Below are 19,219 nucleotides of genomic sequence, written 5' to 3'. Positions count from 1 at the left end.
GATATTATTTACAATAATAAAGTTTTATTCATTTTCAAATGCAATGTGTCAATTTTCATGATAACATTTCATACATTTGTACACCTAATAATGTTAATGCTTTTGTTGCACTGTTGTTTCAAAACACATATGACTTCGGCAATATTTAAAAAAAGTATGTAGCAATTTCATGCAAAAGTTTAGATTTTCCCAGTTGTTCATTTTCAGCATCTTCTTCTTCTTCTTTCAGCCACAGCAGATCATCTTTTTACATATCTTCCTGTCCTCTGCATCTTGCTTTGTTACACCCATCACCTGCATGTCCTCTCTCACCACGTCCATAAACCTTCTCTTAGGCCTTTCTCTTTTCCTCTTGCCTGGCAGCTCTATCATTAGCATCCTTTTTCCCAATAAACCAAGCATCTCTCCTCTGCACATGTCCAAACCACTGCAATCTCACCTCTCTGACTGTCTCCAATCTGTAAAACTTGAGCTGACCCTCTAATGTACTCATTCCTAATCCTATCCATCTTTGTCACACCCAATGCAAATCTTAGCATCTTTAACTTTGTCTCCTGTGTTTTGGTCAGTGCCACCGTCTCCAACCCATATAACATAGCTGGTCTCACTACTGTCCTGTAGACCTTCCCTTTCACTCTTGCTGATACCCGTCTGTCACAAATTACTCCTGACACTCTTCTCCACCCATTCCACCCTGCATGCACTCTCTTTTTCACCTGGCTTCCACAATCCCTGTTACTCTGTACTGTTGAGCCCAAGTATTTAAACTCATCCACCTTTGCCAACCCTATTCCCTGCATCCTCACCATTCAACTGACCTCCCTCTCATTTACACACATGTATTCTGTCTTGTTCCTACTGACCTTCATTCCTCTCTAGAGCGTATCTCCTCCTCTCCAGAGCATATCTCCTCCTTTCCATGGTCTCCTCAACCTGCTCCATACTCTCGCTACAGATCACAATGTCATCAGCAAACATCATAGTCCAAGGGGACTCCTGTCAAATCTCGTCTGTCAGCCTGTCCATCACTATTGCAAATAAGAAAAGGCTCAGAGCCAATCTCTGATGTAATCCCACCTCCATGTTGAATGCATCTGTCAATCCTACTGCAGACCTCAGCACCATCACACTTCTCTCGTACATATCTTGTACAACTCTTACATACTTCTCTGCCACTCCCGACTTTCTCATACAGTACCACAAATCCTCTTGAGGCACCCTGTCATATGCTCTCTCTGGGTCCACAAAGATACAATGCAACTCCTTCTGCAACTCTATACTTCTCCATCAACACCCTCAGAACAAACAACGCATCTGTGGTACTCTTTCCTGGCATAAAACCATATTGCTTCTCACTAATCATCACCTCCCTTCTTAACCTAGCTTCCACTATTCTTTTCCATAACTTTATACTGTGGCTCATCAATTTTATCCCTCTGTAGTTACTACAGCTCTGCACATCCCACTTACTGTTGAAAATCGGTACCAGTACACTTATCCACTCCTCAAGTCTCCTCTCACTTTCCAAGATTCCAATAAACAATCTGGTCAAAAACTCCACTGCCGTGCTTCCTAAACACCTCCATGCTTCCACAGGTATGTCATCTGGACCAACGGCTTTTCCATTCTTCATCCTTTTCATAGCTGTTCTTACTTCTTCCTTGCTAATCTGATGCACTTCCTGATTCACTATCGCCACATCATCCAACCTTTTCTCTCTCTCATTCTCTTCATTCATCAGCCCCTCAAATTATTCTTTCTATCTGCTCAACACACTCTCCTCGCTTGTGAATACATTTCCATCTTTATCCTTTATCACCCTAAACTGCTGCACATCTTTCCCAGGTCGGTCCCTCTATCTAGTCAATCGGTACAGGTCCTTTTCTCCCTACTTAGTGTCAAACCTCTAATACAGCTCATCATAAGCCTTTTCTTTAGCCTTCACCACCTCCCTCTTCACCTTATGCCTTATCTCCTTGTACTCTTTTCTACTTTCTGTATCTCTCTTCTTATCCCACTTCTTTCTCGCCAACCTCGTCCTCTGTACACTCTCCTGTACTTCCCCATTCCACCACCAGCTTTCCTTTTCCTCCTTCCTCTGTCCAGATGTAACGCCAAGCACCTTCTTGCTGTCACCCTTACTACTTCTGCTTTAGTTTCCCAGCTTTCTGGTAACTCTTCCATGCCACCCAGTGTCTGTCTTACCTCCTCCTTGAACTAAACATTGCAGTCTTTCTTTTTCAACTTCCACTATTTGATACTTGGCTCTGTCCCACTCTCCTCCTCTTCTTGATCTCCAATGTCATCCTACAGACAACCATCATATGCTGCCTAACTACACTTTCTTGTCCCACAATTTTGCAGTCTTCAGTCTCCTTCAGATTGACCCTCCTGCATAGGAAATAATCTACCTGTGTGCATCTTCCTCCACTCTTGTATGTTACCCTGTGTTAGATAGATAGATAGATAGATAGATAGATAGATAGATAGATAGATAGATAGATAGATAGATAGATAGATAGGTTCCTCCTTCTTCTTAAAAATACATATTCACCACATCCATGCCCATCCTTTTTGCAAATCTGACCTTCTTCATCCCTCTTCTTGACTCCATACCTACCCACCACCTCCTCACCTCCTCTCTTCCCTTCACCATGTCCATTGAAATCCGCTCCAATCACCACTCTCTGTCACTTGGGTACACTATCCATCACTTCATCCAACTCACTCCAAAAATCTTCTTTCTCATCCATCGCACACCCAACTTGCGGGGCATATGCACTAACTACATCACAACTTCAATTTCCAGCTTCATAATCATCGCTTTGTCTGACAGTCTTTTCACTTCCAAAACACTCTTGACATACTGTTCGTTCAGAATAACTCCTGACCCATTTCTCCTCCCATCATCATCAGGTCCTTTCATGAAAACCCTAAATACAAAGAGGACTGTTTGACTTATGTTAGGTAGATTGCCCAGAGGGGACTGGGCGGTCTCTTGGTCTGGAACCCCTACAGATTTTATTTTTTTCTCCAGCCTTTGGAGTTTTTTTTTGTTTGTTTTTTCTGTCCACCCTGGCCATCAGACCTTACTCTTATTCTATGTTAATTAATATTGACTTATGTTTATTTTTTATTGTGTCTTCTATTTTTCTATTCATTTTGTAAAGCACTTTGAGCTACATTTTTTTGTATGAATATGTGCTATATAAATAAATGTTGATTGATTGATTGATGACAGAATAATTTTAATCCAACTCTGATCTACCTGGCCTTACTCCCCTTTCATTTAGTCTCTTGCACGTACAATATATCAATCTTCCTTCTCTCCATCACATCAGTTAACTCTCTCCCTTTACCAGTTATACTACTAACATTCAAAGTTCCTACCTTCAATTCCACTCTCTTTACCTTCTTCCTCTCCTCCTGCCACAGACACATCTCTTCCTCTTCATCTCTTTCATTGGCCAACAGTACCCCAGTTTCTGCCAGCTCCCTGTCAGCTAACAGTACTGGTAGGTAGCCGTTGTTAACCCAGGCCTCTACTGATCCAGTATGGAAATCCGTATTGTTGTCTGCATATTGATCTGTTAAAATTTTACACCAGATACTCTACCTGATGTAACGCACCCCATTTATCTTGGGATTAGTTTGTGCAGCCCCTGCGGCTGGGTTAGTTGTTAATTTTCATCAAAGCTTTAAAATGATCAGGTTTATCTGCTCATCTTTTACTTCTTCTCCAGAGAATATTTTAATACACCTTAAAAAATGAATAACTCTAAAAGGAGTACCCAGTTTGGGGCATACCCGGAAAGAATTCCCAAGATAAACATTCACTTTCAGAGATTAATTATGGATCCAAATATAGTTACTGATTTGACTCTTTGGCAGCTTATCAGAGAATGAATTGTCCATATGCAAAATAAAAGCTGGCATGTAAATCGTAATTACAAAGCTTTCGGGCCCCAGAGCTCATGTGTACAGTAATTTGCATTTGTCTTATACGGTAATTATGGTGTACAGTATATGTTAATGTATTATATACTTTCTGGAAACTCTAGCTTATTTTATCAAGCTAGAACTTATTTGAATCAAGTATTAAAGAATGTGTGGTCTGATGATGTACTGGTGTCCTGCACAACTTATACTCCCATTCTATGTTGGTGGTGGTAATCTGTGAGCCATCCATTCTCACTAAGGTTGCACAGGTGGTGAACCAGCTGAGGGTAGGGAAAGCTGCAGGAATCTGTGGTATCTGGGGTGAATTTCTACGGGCTGGTGGTAAGGCTGTCCTCCTGGCATTACATGAAATCTTTGCTTTCACATAGGAGACAGGCATCATCCCAACTCACTGGAAAATGGGACTTGTCATCCCTTTCTGGAAATGGAGGGGTGATAGCCTGGATTGTGACATCTACATGAGGTAAACACTGCTCTTGGTGCTGGGTTAGGTCCTTGCTGGGGTCATCCTCAATAGGATCTTTGATGACATGCTCAATGACTTACCAGTGACTGGAGCAGTATGGATTTATGCCTAAGAAGTATACTATCGACCATATCCTAGCACTGAGGGTTTTCATTGAGCGCAAACGTGAATATCAGTACAGTTTCTTTGCAGCCTCTGTCGATTTTCATAAAGCGTCCAATTCAATTGATCGAGCTGCCCTGTGGGACATCCTAAGAATTTGCGGGATCCCCTCAAAGTTGCTGGATATCATGGCTGACCTGCACACTAGCATTGTGAGTACTGTGCTAAGTGGAGGCAGAACCACTGTGTTTTTCCCAGTTGATTCTGGGGTTCGTCAGGTGTGTGCTCTTGCTCCTGCTCTGTTCAGTGTTTGCATGGACAGGGTTTTGGGCAGGGTCATGCAGCTGTGGGGCATTTGTTGGTGAAGAGAGTATCACTGATCTAGACTTTGCCGACGATGATATGATTTTCGCACAGACAATGAAGGCTCTGATCGGGGCTCTCAAGAGACTGAGTGAAGAGTCTGAATGTCTGGGCTTGTGGAGTGTCCTAGATAAAAAACAAGATCCATGCGTTTAATGACCTCTTGGGCACAGCCATCAGCAGTGTGTCTGTCTGCGGAGAGAGTGTCGATCTTGTTGGGAAAATTGCTTCCCTTAGCAGCAACAGTCATGTGTCTGGTGACTCTACCTATGAAGTCAGTAGATGGACTGGGAGAGCATGGGGGGGTCATGAGATCTTTGGAATGGAGTGTGTCACGCTCCCAATATCTTTGCAAAAGGATGACAGTCCAAGTCTTTATAAAGTCCTGGGGCCTCATGTATAAACGGTGCGTACGCACAGAAATGTTGCGTAAGAACTTTTCCACGTTCAAATCGTGATGTATAAAACCTACACTTGGCGTAAATCCACGCACTTTTCCACGGTACCTCATGCCTTGTCGTACGCAAGTTCTCCGCTCGGTTTTGCAGACTGGCGGCACCCAGCGTCAAAGCAGTGCTACTGTTCCTGTGTGGTTACACCTTATTTTCCTGTTTATTAGTGTAATGCATCTGATTGTAATTAACTTGTAACAATATAATGGTAGAGGGAACAGCCATAGTATTCCAAATACCATAACTGCTTTAGCGTTGTTACTCTCACTTCTTCTTCTTCTTCTTCTTCTTTCAGCTCCTCTTGTTAGGTGTTGCCACAGCGGATCATCTTTTTCAATATTTCTCTCACTGCACCACTCAGAGTATTTATATCACTGTATCTGAGTGTGAATCACAGCAGCAGCTGATCGGAAAGGGAATTATCGGTATACAGCTTCAAGGACGCGCTGTCTCAGCCACTGCAAAATGTTTTAAAGCCTTTCCTGTATGGACCTCGCGGTTCAGAAACAGAAACGATATCATTTATAAGGTGAAATTCAGCAAAATATGTTTGTTAAATTATACACATAAAACTTTAACTTCATTTAAATAATCTATATTCTTCACTGGGAGTGTCGTTAAGGATAGAATAATTAAACATGTACTACAAAGACATTTCAATGTTCTTTAAACGTTTTGAAGAATCGGCGCTAAGCTTACAGATGGCTTAACGTCTATTACAGAGCTGATTGTATGGCGATCGGTTACTTGGAGAAAAAAAAGCACTGACTGCAGTGATGGCTAAGCCAATATATATTGAATATAAAACAGAAAGAGAAAATAACAACACAGCTAAAAACACAGCGACAAATTTCGGCAAAAGTTAAATGCTTGTGTCATGAGCACGAGGCAGCTATGCAGCCATCCACTGTGCATAAGCTACCTTACTGACGAGCGGGCGAAGGAGCCACCACAAGCCTAGAGCCGCCCCTGATTGTACTGCTGCAATAAATTATTTCATCGAAGTGAAACACATGTTTAATAACGTGCTTTAACTCCTATCATCATGAAAATGATATCACGTATACATCTCAGTATTTTAGTTATTCAGAGAACTGTAATATTACGAATGTAATTGATTCTGTGTCCAGTTGGATGAAGAGAGTCGGTTTAAAAAGCAAGTAGTGATTCACACACAGAGAAGATCAAATACAAAACAAAGCATTTAATGTGCTACTTTAATTACGATGTGATTTGAGAAACTGGTTAATTAAACGATTTTAAGATGAAGTTTATGATGTTCTACTTTAATGACAAAATAAACTACGTAATTAAAGTGGAAATGTCGAGATTGAAGTTGACGTCGTGCTTTTTCCTCACTGTGTGCCTTTTTTCTCTGTACCCTAATAAGCTTTCATATGACACTCAGACAGTGGGCTTACAACTCGGCTTTTCACGGCGACTTTGATATGTGACTTCTTTTTTATTTCCGGCACTGTGCGATTTGTGAATGTGAGCTTTCAAGTTTCTCCAACACGCTATGTCAGTCGATCAACTTCCTTTTGTTGATTATACCACGGTTTATTTGAACAAATAGTATGTTTTTCCTTTGCCTCCACTTGGTATTCGCTGAAATTCTTATATTTTCCCCGTGCTTTTCCCATTGTCTTTTCACAGAAGGCTGTGCTTAAAGACGATTTATATTGATTTGCATATTCAAATAGGCGTAATTCTGGGAGGATTTGGGAAGTTACATAATGCGCGTGCACGAGCGTTAGTTTTCACGCTGGTCGGGATTTATTTAGCGGAAGAACGTGGAAGTTGGAGTACACACAGATTCCTGCATCTGGATTTTTCTGTGCGTAAGCACATTTCAGCTTTTGTGCTTACGCCATGTTATAGTGCGAGTTCTACGCACGGCGTTATACAGTGGTGTGAAAAACTATTTGCCCCCTTCCTGATTTCTTATTCTTTTGCATGTTTGTCACACAAAATGTTTCTGATCATCAAACACATTTAACCATTAGTCAAATATAACAAAAGTAAACACAAAATGCAGTTTTTAAATGATGGTTTTATTATTTAGGAGAAAAAATCCAAACCTACATGGCCCTTTGTGAAAAGTAATTGCCCCTTGTTAAAAATAACCTAACTGTGGTGTATCACACCTGAGTTCAATTTCCGTAGCCACCCCCAGGTCTGATTACTGCCACACCTGTTTCAATCAAGAAATCACTTAAATAGGAGCTGCCTGACACAGAGAAGTAGACCAAAAGCACCTCAAAAGCTAGACATCATGCCAAGATCCAAAGAAATTCAGGAACAAATGAGAACAGAAGTAATTGAGATCTATCAGTCTGCTAAAGGTTATAAAGCCATTTCTAAAGCTTTGGGACTCCAGCGAACCACAGTGAGAGCCATTATCCACAAATGGCAAAAACATGGAACAGTGGTGAACCTTCCCAGGAGTGGCGGCCGACCAAAATTACCCCAAGAGCGCAGAGGCGACTCATCCGAGAGGTCACAAAGACCCCAGGACAACGTCTAAAGAACTGCAGGCCTCACTTGCCTCAATTAAGGTCAGTGTTCACGACTCCACCATAAGAGAGAGACTGGGCAAAAACGGCCTGCATGGCAGATTTCCAAGACGCAAACCACTGTTAAGCAAAAAGAACATTAGGGCTCATCTCAATTTTGCTAAGAAACATCTGAATGATTGCCAAGACTTTTGGGAAAATACCTTGTGGACTGATGAGACAAAAGTTGAACTTTTTGGAAGGCAAATGTCCCGTTACATCTGGCGTAAAAGGAACACAGCATTTCAGAAAAGAACATCATACCAACAGTAAAATATGGTGGTGGTAGTGTGATGGTCTGGGGTTGTTTTGCTGCTTCAGGACCTGGAAGGCTTGCTGTGATAGATGGAACCATGAATTCTACTGTCCACCAAAAAATCCTGAAGGAGAATGTCCGGCCATCTGTTCGTCAACTCAAGCTGAAGCAATCTTGGGTGCTGCAACAGGACAATGACCCAAAACACACCAGCAAATCCACCTCTGAATGGCTGAAGAAAAACAAAATGAAGACTTTGGAGTGGCCTAGTCAAAGTCCTGACCTGAATCCAATTGAGATGCTATGGCATGACCTTAAAAAGGCAGTTCATGCTAGAAAACCCTCAAATAAAGCTGAATTACAACAATTCTGCAAAGATGAGTGGGCCAAAATTCCTCCAGAGCGCTGTAAAAGACTCATTGCAAGTTATCGCAAACGCTTGATTGCAGTTATTGCTGCTAAGGGTGGCCCAACCAGTTATAAGGTTAAGGGGGCAATTACTTTTTCACACAGGGCCATGTAGGTTTGGATTTTTTTTTATCCCTAAATTATAAAAACCATCATTTAAAAACTGCATTTTGTGTTTACTTGTGTTATATTTGACTAATGGTTAAATGTGTTTGATGATCAGAAACATTTTGTGTGACAAACATGCAAAAGAATAAGAAATCAGGAAGGGGGCAAATAGTTTTTCACACCACTGTACATGAGGCCCCTGGTGCTTCCTGTTTTTCTATATGGTTGCGAGTCATGGATGCTATCTAGTGACCTGAGATGAAGACTGGACTCCCTTGGTACTGTGCCTCTTCGGAGAATCCTTGCGTAATGAGCAGTTGCTCATGGAGTCCCAAATGAGGCACAATACCTGCATTGTGAGGGAGTGTCACTTGACCTGCCTGTGCTCCAAAAATTTAACCAATTGCACCATAAATTTTGTAAGTCACCTTGGATAAAGATGTCAGCCAAATAAATAAATGTAAATGATTGTGTGATGGATGTAAAGCAACTTAACTTTGCATGATAGTTAAAGAAAATTATCACTGGTTTTTAATTTGCCATCTTAAATCACTTGGTTGCAGATAGTACACTGACTTAGATGCATCTGCATTGTTTATTTTACATAGCAGTCAACTGCAAATAACAGTGTATTACCAAATGTCTCCCCAAAAAAAAAACTTATTCTTTATTTCTGCCTAAATTTGAAAGTTAAAGTGTAAAAAAAATCTTGCTTTTAGCAGATGAATACATGTAATTTTTTAAATGTATTTGGAAAGATCTTGGTTATATGGTAGCACAGTTGGTACTGGTTCTATTTCATGACTCCAAGAACCAGAATAAAATTTCCATTACAGTCACTTCCTGTGTTTCACTCTCTGCCCGTATATACTCCAGTTTCTCTGCACATTCCATATACAGGCACTTTAGCCTGCCCCAGGCTGGATGATGAACATATGACTGGCATCTATTTATCTAGGCCTGCTTCCAGTATTGTAGTCAACACAGCTCACTTGAAACAGTTAGAACATCTTTTTTTTAAGTTTGCAGATGAAACCTAGATATGTGGAATGGCAGATAACCTCAAATTCATTGATCAATTACAGGGACTTGGACAGCATACAAACTTAGGCAGATGAAACCTGATGTAAGTAAATATAAAGTATTGCACGTAGGATGTAAATATGTTAGGTTTGAATAAACAATGGGAGTTATGAAAATCAAGAGTACACCTTATGAGAAGGATTTAGGAGTCGTAGTGGTCTCAACATTGTTGAGTGTTCAGAAACCATTAAGAAGACTAACAGAATGTTAGGTTATATACCACGATATGTATAGTACAAGTCCAAGGAGGTTATGCTCATGCTGGTGAGGCATCATCTGGAGTACTGTGTTCAGTTTTGGTCTCCAGGCTACAAAAATGACATAGCATTGCTAGAAAAGGTCCAGAGAAGAGTGATTAGGCCAATTCCAGGGCTACATGGAATGAATTATGAAGGAAGATTAAAAAAGCTGAGCTATTTCACGTTAAGCAAAAGAAGATTAAGAGGTGACACGGTTGAAGTTTTCAAAATTATGAAGTGAATTAGTACAATGGATCGAGACTGTGATTTTAAAATGAGTTCATCAAGAACACAGGGACAAAGTTGGAGACTTGTTCATGGTAAATTTCACACAAACATTAGGAAGTTTTTCTTTATATAGGGAACCATAGATATAAGGAATAAGCTACCAAGTAGTGTGGTAGACAGTAGGACTTTAGGATCTTTGAAAACTAGATGATGTTATTTTAGAAGAATTAAGTGGATAGGACTGGCAAGATTTTGTTGGGCTGAATGGCCTGTTGTTGTCTAAACTGTCCTAAAGTTCTCAGATTCTAAAAACTACCACACCCCTATAATGACAGATAAATTGATAAAGCTAAATAAGGTTGGTCACTATAGGTAATGAAGGTAAACAGGCAGTACTTTTTCTCTTAATAAGTTACCATCTTGAGGGATCAGTTAGTTAAATATGATAAACCCTGTAAGGCAATTTACAAGTCCATTACAGACTCACTCACCATTAGCCCGAACAGTGGTGATGTTTCTGCTTGCTTCAAGCTGCTTAGAAAAAGTCAGTAAAGTGGCTTGCTACATTTGACTACTTTTAAGAACAATTGTGTGGCTTCTTGCAAGATAGGGATACACAGACTGAACAGACTCTACATTGGCTAATGTATGGCAAAACTAATATCTGCAATGAATACACTACCATTCAGGATGAATACAGTATGTGGTTTTGTTTTCTCATTGTGTGGTTTCGCCTCGGATTTCGGAAAGAACCAGTGCAGACTCCGCTCTCTTTGTCTAATTCCGGGCCACATAAAATAAATAGGGAGAGTGTCGATGGGACACACAGATATGGGCTGGTCTCTATGAGGGAAATGACAGGGACTTATTATGCTCTCTCAGAGGAGAGATCTGTCCTCCCCACAGGGGCCAAGGCCCCAGAGCAAGGTGGGGATTCCCCAGACCAGCAGGAGAAGTTATTGCAGGCATGGAGGCTAGATCCTGAGCGGTCTACCCAAGAACAGGTTGATGCTCTGTGGGAAAAAGTGTCAGGTTGGTTAAAGCCCTCCGAAACATACCATTGACGAAATTGTGAAAAAAGTGACCTGCTTTTTATTAATCAGTGATCTTCCGGACCATTTCACCCAGCCAGTCTGGGGAGACTTTGCCAATGTGAACAAGCTCATTGAGCTCATAGAAACATCTAGGACAGCCTCGCAATTTGGGAGAGCAGAATGGTCCTTTAGCAGACACTGTGGAGATTACGTCCCTCCTCATCTGCCCCCTCGGCATAAACCGGAGTTTGTACCAAATTCCCCGATTCTGCAGGTGCGGCCCTTCCTTGGGAGCAAGGCGGAATGTAAGTGGAGAGAGGGTCGTGGATTGTGTGCACTTTCAAACCCCTTGTCAATGGCTCATGCGAGAGAGGTCATCGTTAACAGATTTAAAGTGGAAGCCCTTTTTAATTTTGGCAGCAACATTTCAATCGTTGATCACCACTATGTACTACCCTGACAGTGGATAAAAACAAAGACCAGTATAACCTGTGTACACGGGGATATCCGGTTCTATTAATCTGCCCGATCTTTCATCAGCCAGGGAGGATCAGTTAAAATAATGACCGTAGCAGTCCTCCCAAATCCACCTTTCACTGTGATTCTCGGATGGGACTGGTCTGATAGTAAAAGCGGTGAAGTACTGACCTTTCCTAAAATGAAATTGGGCCTAATAACAAACGGGAATTCTCCATCGCAGGTTGTCTCCACACCATGCACTCAGCCAGCAGAGAGAGATAGGAGGGGCCAAGAGGAGGATGGGGAGCTTCTTGGGCCGTTGCAGACCGTTACGTCATCTGTCCGCGTCTCTGCGGAGTGGGATGACTCTCCGCCCCTTGAGGTCAGACCTGACCCCCTCTCTGAGTTAAGCTTCCAGTTTAAACAAACACCAGCCTCATTTAAAAGGGAACAATGGAATGATAATTCCCTTAAGTTTGCTAGGAATGCAGTTGCCCTAGTCAACGGCCAACGCACCCATCAGCCCATGCCACAGGGGCCCCACTTTGTTATTGAAAATGAGTTATTATATTGGGTTAGTGAACACGAAGGGGGGTGCAGAAGCTGTTGCTAATCCCACAAACTTTCCGGCGGCAGGTTTATGAGTTAGCACACGCCCACCTCCTAGGAGCCCACCTGGGCACAGAGAAAACATTAGAGCGTATCAAGCTCTATTTTTATTGGCCGGGAATTAACGAGGAGGTTCTGTATCTCTTGCCCTGAGTGTCAGCTGCGGCAAATTCCTAGGAAGGACCGTGTTCCTCTTGTTCCCCTTCCCTTGATAGATGTCCCATTTAAAAAAATAGGGGTCGATATAGTGGGACCCCTGGGACCCTTGGACATAAGTATATATTATCGTGGATTATACGATCTGATATCCAAAAGCTGTTCCGTTGTGCTCAGCTAATTCTAAAGCCATCGCACAGGATCTGGTAGGGGTCTTTGTGCGAGTTGGCATTCCTAAAGAAGTCCTTATAGACCAAGGGACGCCATTTAACTCTGTGACGTTCAGGGAAATGGCTAAGTTACTTAAAATAAAGCACTTAAAGACTGCGGTGTATCATACTCAAACCGATGGTATAGTGGAGAGGTTTAATCAGACTCTCAAACAGATGCTTCGCAAGGTGGTCAGCAGGGACAGAAGGAATTGGGATCAACTCCTCCACCTCATACTCTTGCCTACCGGGAAGTCCCACAAGCCTCGACAGGGTTCTCACCCTTTGAATTATTATATGGACGACAACCCTGGGGCATATTGGACATTTTAAAAGAAGGTTGGGAAGGAGAGGCTCTTCCCTTGACTAATATTTTGGAATATATTGCACAGTTACGAAAAAATGTGAGTATTTGAGAAAATTCGACCCGTATTAAAAAGTCACATGGAAGAGGCACAAGCAGCACAGGCCTGCTATTATGACCGTGGCACAACACTCCAGGTGTTCCAACTAGGGGAATCAGGTCATGGTGTTGGTTCCCACCTCACATTCTAAACTACTTGCCCATTGGCAAGGACCATACGAAGTTAAGGAGAGGAAAGGGTTCGTAGACTATTTGGTGAAACAGCCCAATCATCGGCCGAGAGAGTGGATATATCATGTGAATCTCCTGAAACTGTGGAAGGAAAGGGACCCTGATCCCTCCTCCGGCCAACTCCACTCATTCTTTGCTCAGACCAACACACTTAATTTCGGCTCTAATCTGAATACCCAACAGAGGCGAGAGCTCGAAGCAGTAATCTCATCCATCCCGCAGGTGGTTGATGAAAAACCCGGAAGGAAAGAACCTGGGGTTATTACCCGAGAACACCCCTATTGGCTTCCCAAGGCAAAGAAGACTGAATTGGAACTTGAAATCAAACGCATGCTGGACTTAGGAGTCATAGAGGAAAGTTATACTCCCTGGTCCAGCCCAACAGTCTTGGTTAGTAAGCCTGACGGAAGTTGGAGGTTTTGCAATGACTTCCATCAACTTAGTCAGGTCTCACACTTTGATGCTTATCCTATGCCTCGAGTGGACGACCTCCTTGAGAGGCTTGGACAGGCAGAATTTCTGACCACACTTGAAATGATCAAGAGGTACTGGCAGTTTCCTTTAACGGACTCCGCAAAGGTTAAGACTGTGTTTAGCACCCCTATGGGCACTGGCAGTATCGTGTATTTCCATTCGGGTTACATGGGGCTCCAGCGACTTTCCAGCGTCTGGTGGACAAAGTGCTCCGGCCCCATAACACATATAGTGCTGCCTACCTGGATGACGTCATCATCTATTCCAGCACATGGAAGAAACACCTACAGTACATACGAGCGGTATTACGGATGCTGGGTGAAGCCAGTCTTCGGATCAATCCAAAAACATGTTTTTTTTGGGTTGAAAGAAGCCAAATACTTGGGCTAACTGGTGGGTCATGGCACTGTAAAGCCACAGTACTCTAAAATAGATGCCATTTTGAAATGGCCCCGTCTGCGAACCAAGAGGCATGTCCAAGCATTTCTCGGTTTAGCCAGGTAATACTGCCGGTTTGTAGCACGCTTTTTGGAGAGAGCTGCGCCCTTGAGTGATTTGAAAAAGAAGAGGGCTCCTAAGATTGTGGTATGGACTGATACGACAAAAGCTGCATTCCGTGACTTAAAAAAGGCTGTGACGTCAGCACCTGTTTTGAAAGCACCTGACTTCTCACTTCCTTTTATCCTCCAGATGGATGATTCAGACACAGTCTTAGGAGCAGTGCTGAGCCAAAACGTGGCTGCCCCAATCCTTTGCAATGTCTTATGGTCATTTTTGCTACAATGGCAACAGCTTCACATTGGAGTTAAAAAGAAATGAAACAAAATGGGTGTGGACCTTAGTAAAGAAGACACACTAGCTGGCTCAGCTTATGTCCAGTGCACTCAGATCTTCATTTTTGTAAATTTAGTTTTTGCATATTTTTTTTGTTTTTGAGTTTTTGTGTATATTTTCACGATCACCTATATAAACCTAAGAAATTCTTGTAGAATGAGACTGCACTGTACACCACAAAAGCTGAAAAACCTCACATTCATTCTCAAAATAGGCAGCATGCATATTTCAGTTAACAATGGCCCACAAATTATTTATTTTTATTAAAGTTTCAGTCTTTCTAAGTTTGTTCCACCCATTATCTGTTCAGTTCAGCAAGAGACATGAACAACAACAGTATCTGTTAATCTTCTTCTGGGCCTAAAGTATTTAAATGTTTCTGTTACTGTGTAATACAGCATGTCTTCATTGTTTGCTCTTTCAAGATGCTATGTTGAAAATAATCATAAGTTAAAAAAATTCTCAGTGACATCATTGCATTATTGTGAGAGGTCAAACAGGTCATAAATCATAATTTTTTCTGCACAAATTATTGGTTTACATGTGAACACTGTTGGTTTGTGAATATTTGTTATCAGTTTACATACTGTACATACTTAATTAGTTTCCATGCATACAATACTGATTTTATTCATATGAACTATATCGGTTTGTGTCCGTATATTATCGGTTTGTGCGTAAGCTATATTGGTTTCTATATGTATATCACTGGTTTGCATATGAAAAAAAATGATTTGAACATGTACAGTATATCACTGGTTCCCCTACGTTTGCTATTGGTTTCTGAGTGAACTGCACCAGTACATGCTTGCACGCTATCGGTTTGCATATAAACTACACTGGCTTGCATTCATATCGTTCTACTGCTATGCTGGTCTAGCAATGGATTATGCACAAAAATATATGATTTATGGCCTGTTTGGCCCCTCATACATTTAGTGCAGGAGCCAGTGTAGATTGTCTCTTTTTTCTTTCGATGTTTTGTAACTGCAATACTTGACTAAATTAAATGCCATCTTCTTGCTGCAATCGAGACCACTTACTGTATCTAAAGTAATATTCAGTGCCAGATTGCTCTTCTCGAACACACAAATACTTCAACAAAGATTATCAAGTTCCATACTTATTGTTGATTCTGAAATTTACCTTCTGTCATACAAGAACATAATACATTTAATGACTTCTTTTTTAGGACTTATGAGAATAAGTGATTTGTGGTGAGCATTAGAAAGATGAAAGTCCACTATCTCCCAACAGCTTTCCCCAGCCTCACGCTTAAAACATGAAACACTTTGCATTAGTCCCAGAAAATCAACATATAGAAACTGATCCATACATAAAATACAATATGTAATTGCCACTTTAGTCTTCTTACGTAGAAAAAGGCTTTTTGACGTGTGCAACATTTGATCTTAAAACACACTCACATTCTAAATTTGTGGCTAAGATTTGTTTCTTTTTTATATGACACTTAAGTATAGAGAACTCACAGAAAATACCTCAAAGCAATTAAAATGTGTCTTTGGTATTGAGTGCAGACAAGGCACCATATTAAGTGCAACAAACATGTTTTGCATTGTGGTGAATTTGTCCTGAAATTAAGCCCACCATCTTTGTTAGATTAGAGTGTCAAACAAGAATTTTTGTTGAAACGGACACTTGTTGATTTGGTTTTAACAAGTTTAACTACAGGTCAGCATACATTTTTAGAGGGCTGTGTTACCAGTTCAAACATAGATGAAAACCTGTGAATTTGTTTATTAAGTAAGTAGCAGAAAATTGATGGAAGCATATTTTTTTATGCATTTAACCCTGTTTTGCCTATTGCTACAAAGGTTTGGTACATTACATATTAAAAGTCACATTTTGAAACAGAGTTTTATGAATATGAGCCTAATGTATGCAAACATTCCCTGTGACAAATCCTATTTTAAGTTTTTACCAGTCTTGCAACATAGACCCTGACTCCCAGCAGCCCTGTAATTAAAAACTTGGCTTAAAAAATTGATAGGAGGAGGCTAAAGTTGAAAGAAAAAGCATTTACTCTTTCAAATCTAGAAGGAGGAAGGCAAGTTGGGCTATACAGCTTCAGCAATAAATGAAGCTAAATTGAATTAAAGAATCACTAATCACCTAGCAACACAATATTCTACAAGTATATGGATCTTTTTAAATATACTGTATCTCCAAGCCGCACATCAAATATAAACAAGATGATTTCTAGCCAAGTGCATTCTATATCTGAAACAAAATTTATGTGCTTTTATGTTCACATTTGCTCAGAAAGCCTCCTTCTTGCTAAAGTCTTTGTCATGCACGTGCCTCTGAGGTTTGCTTCCTTGGATCAACTAAGCTAAGCACTGCCACTCTGGGATTGAGGGGACGCTGTCATTGATTACATCATCTCCTTTTTCTCCCATAGCAATGAGAAATTGCCCATAAAGGGAATTTGACTCCGCCCCTTTTGGTCCCTCCACTATAAAACCGAGATGCTCCTAGCATTATGCATCTCATTCTGGAGAAAGCCACCTGCTGAATGAAACTCCAATTCAAATATTGACCGCACAACAGAGTGTATTTTTGCTTTGCTACTTTTTATTTTACTGCACCTTTACACACCATCCACCCTCTGCTCCTTAAGGGCAAGCTGACAGAGATGGGAGTAGATTCATGCCTGGTGGCATGGATTGTGGACTGTCTTACAGACAGACCTCAGTATGTGCGTTTCGGGAACTACAGGTCTGACATAGTGGTCAGCAACATAGGAGCACCGCAGGGGACTGTACTTTCTCCGGTCCTGTTCAGCCTATATACTGTACATTGGATTTCCAATACAACTCGGAGTCCTGCCACGTGCAAAAGTTCACTGACGACACTGCTATCGTGGGCTGCATCAGGAGTGAGCAGGAGGAGGAGTATAGGAACCTAATCAAGGACTTTGTTAAATGGTGCGATTCAAACCACCTACAACTGAACACCAGCAAATCCAAGGAGCTGGTGGTGGATTTTAGAAGGACCAGGCACCTCATGGACCCCGTGATCATCAGAGGTGACTGTGTGCTGAGAGTGCAGACCTATAAATACGTGGGAGTGCAGCTGGATGATAAATTGGACTGGACTGCCAATACTAATGGTCTGTGCAAGACAGGACAGAGCCGGCTATGCTTCCTTAGAAGGCTGGCGTCTTTTAACATCTGCAATAAGATGCTGCAGATGTTCTATCAGATGGTTGTGGCGAGCGCCCTCTTCTATGCGGTGGTCTGCTGGGGAGGCAACATAAAGAAGAGGGGCGCCTCACGCCTGGACAAACTGGTGAGGAAGGCAAGCTCTATTGTAGGCATGGAGCTGGACAGTTTAACATCTGTGGCAGCGCTGAGCAGGCTCCTGTCAATAATGGAGAATCCACTGAACAGTATCATCTCCAGGCAGAGGAGTAGTTTCAGTGACAGACTTTTGTCACTGTCCTGTTCCACTGACAGACTGAGGAGATCGTTCCTCCCCCACACTATGCAAATGTTCAATTCCACCCGTTGGGTGGTTGGTTAAACGATAACGTTATTATACAAAGTTATTGTCTGTTATACCTGCATTTTTACTACTCTTTAATTTAATATTGTTTTTTATCAGTATGCTGCTACTGGAGTATGTGAATTTCCCCTTAGCATTAATAAAGTATCTATCTATCTATCTATCTATCTATCTATCTATCTATCTATCTATCTATCTATCTATCTATCTATCTGTTTATTTTGGGAACATTGTATATTTTAAAAGGGGCAACCCAGTTGGTACCCCAATGTTTTCTTTTGTGCACTCTGTTCCCTAGGTTGATAACACCTTGTTCCTGGCATCTTTTCTCATCCTTCACCAGACTTAGAGTTCTGGGTAACACCTCTGATATGTAAAAAATAATATCTCTGTAACAACTTGAGAATCTTTCTTTAAAACTCTGCTAATGTCCAAACTTTCCTCTCCCGTTCCAAGGCAGAAACATTCTGTCAGATGTTCACCACCAATATACTGGACTAATTCATTTTCGTTTTCCATGCTTTAAAGAAACTGTGACAAATTCAAAGTGCTACAAGTGAGTTCCAACACAGATTAAGAGAAATTACTCCCATATTTCATATTGCTAATTGCCATAGTAACTTATCCAAAACCAGACAATTTTACCTACTCATTCGACCACCCTCAGTGATTACTGAGTTATTATTGTGGCTCCTACACTCTAGAAATCTTCCCTTAAGTCTGTCTGTGTAGCTTGATCAGCAATAGCACTAAAATCACATTTTAAAATAACCCTTGTAACCTTATCCCAAATTGACTCCTCTGTGCCAATTTTCTGTCCACCCTGGCCATCGGACTTTACTTATTCTATGGTAATTAATGTTGACTTATTTTTATTTTTTATTGTGCCTTCTATTTTTCTATTCTTCATTTTGTAAAACATTTTGAGCTACATTTTTTTGTATGAAAATGTGCTATATAAATAAATGGTGTTGTTGTTGTAATTCTGCTGTACTGCTAACCTACAGTGTCAATCTACAGCACTTTTATGTTTGTGTGTTCATGTTTATTTGTGTAGATTTTACAATGGTACCCTTACTTGTTTTGCAAGGTGACTTGTCA

The sequence above is a fragment of the Polypterus senegalus genome, chromosome 2 (genome assembly GCF_016835505.1).
Source record: "Polypterus senegalus isolate Bchr_013 chromosome 2, ASM1683550v1, whole genome shotgun sequence".
Taxonomy (NCBI): Eukaryota; Metazoa; Chordata; class Cladistia; order Polypteriformes; family Polypteridae; genus Polypterus; species Polypterus senegalus.
The sequence above is the reverse complement of the archived record's forward strand: the minus strand, read 5'-3'. Positions refer to the sequence as shown.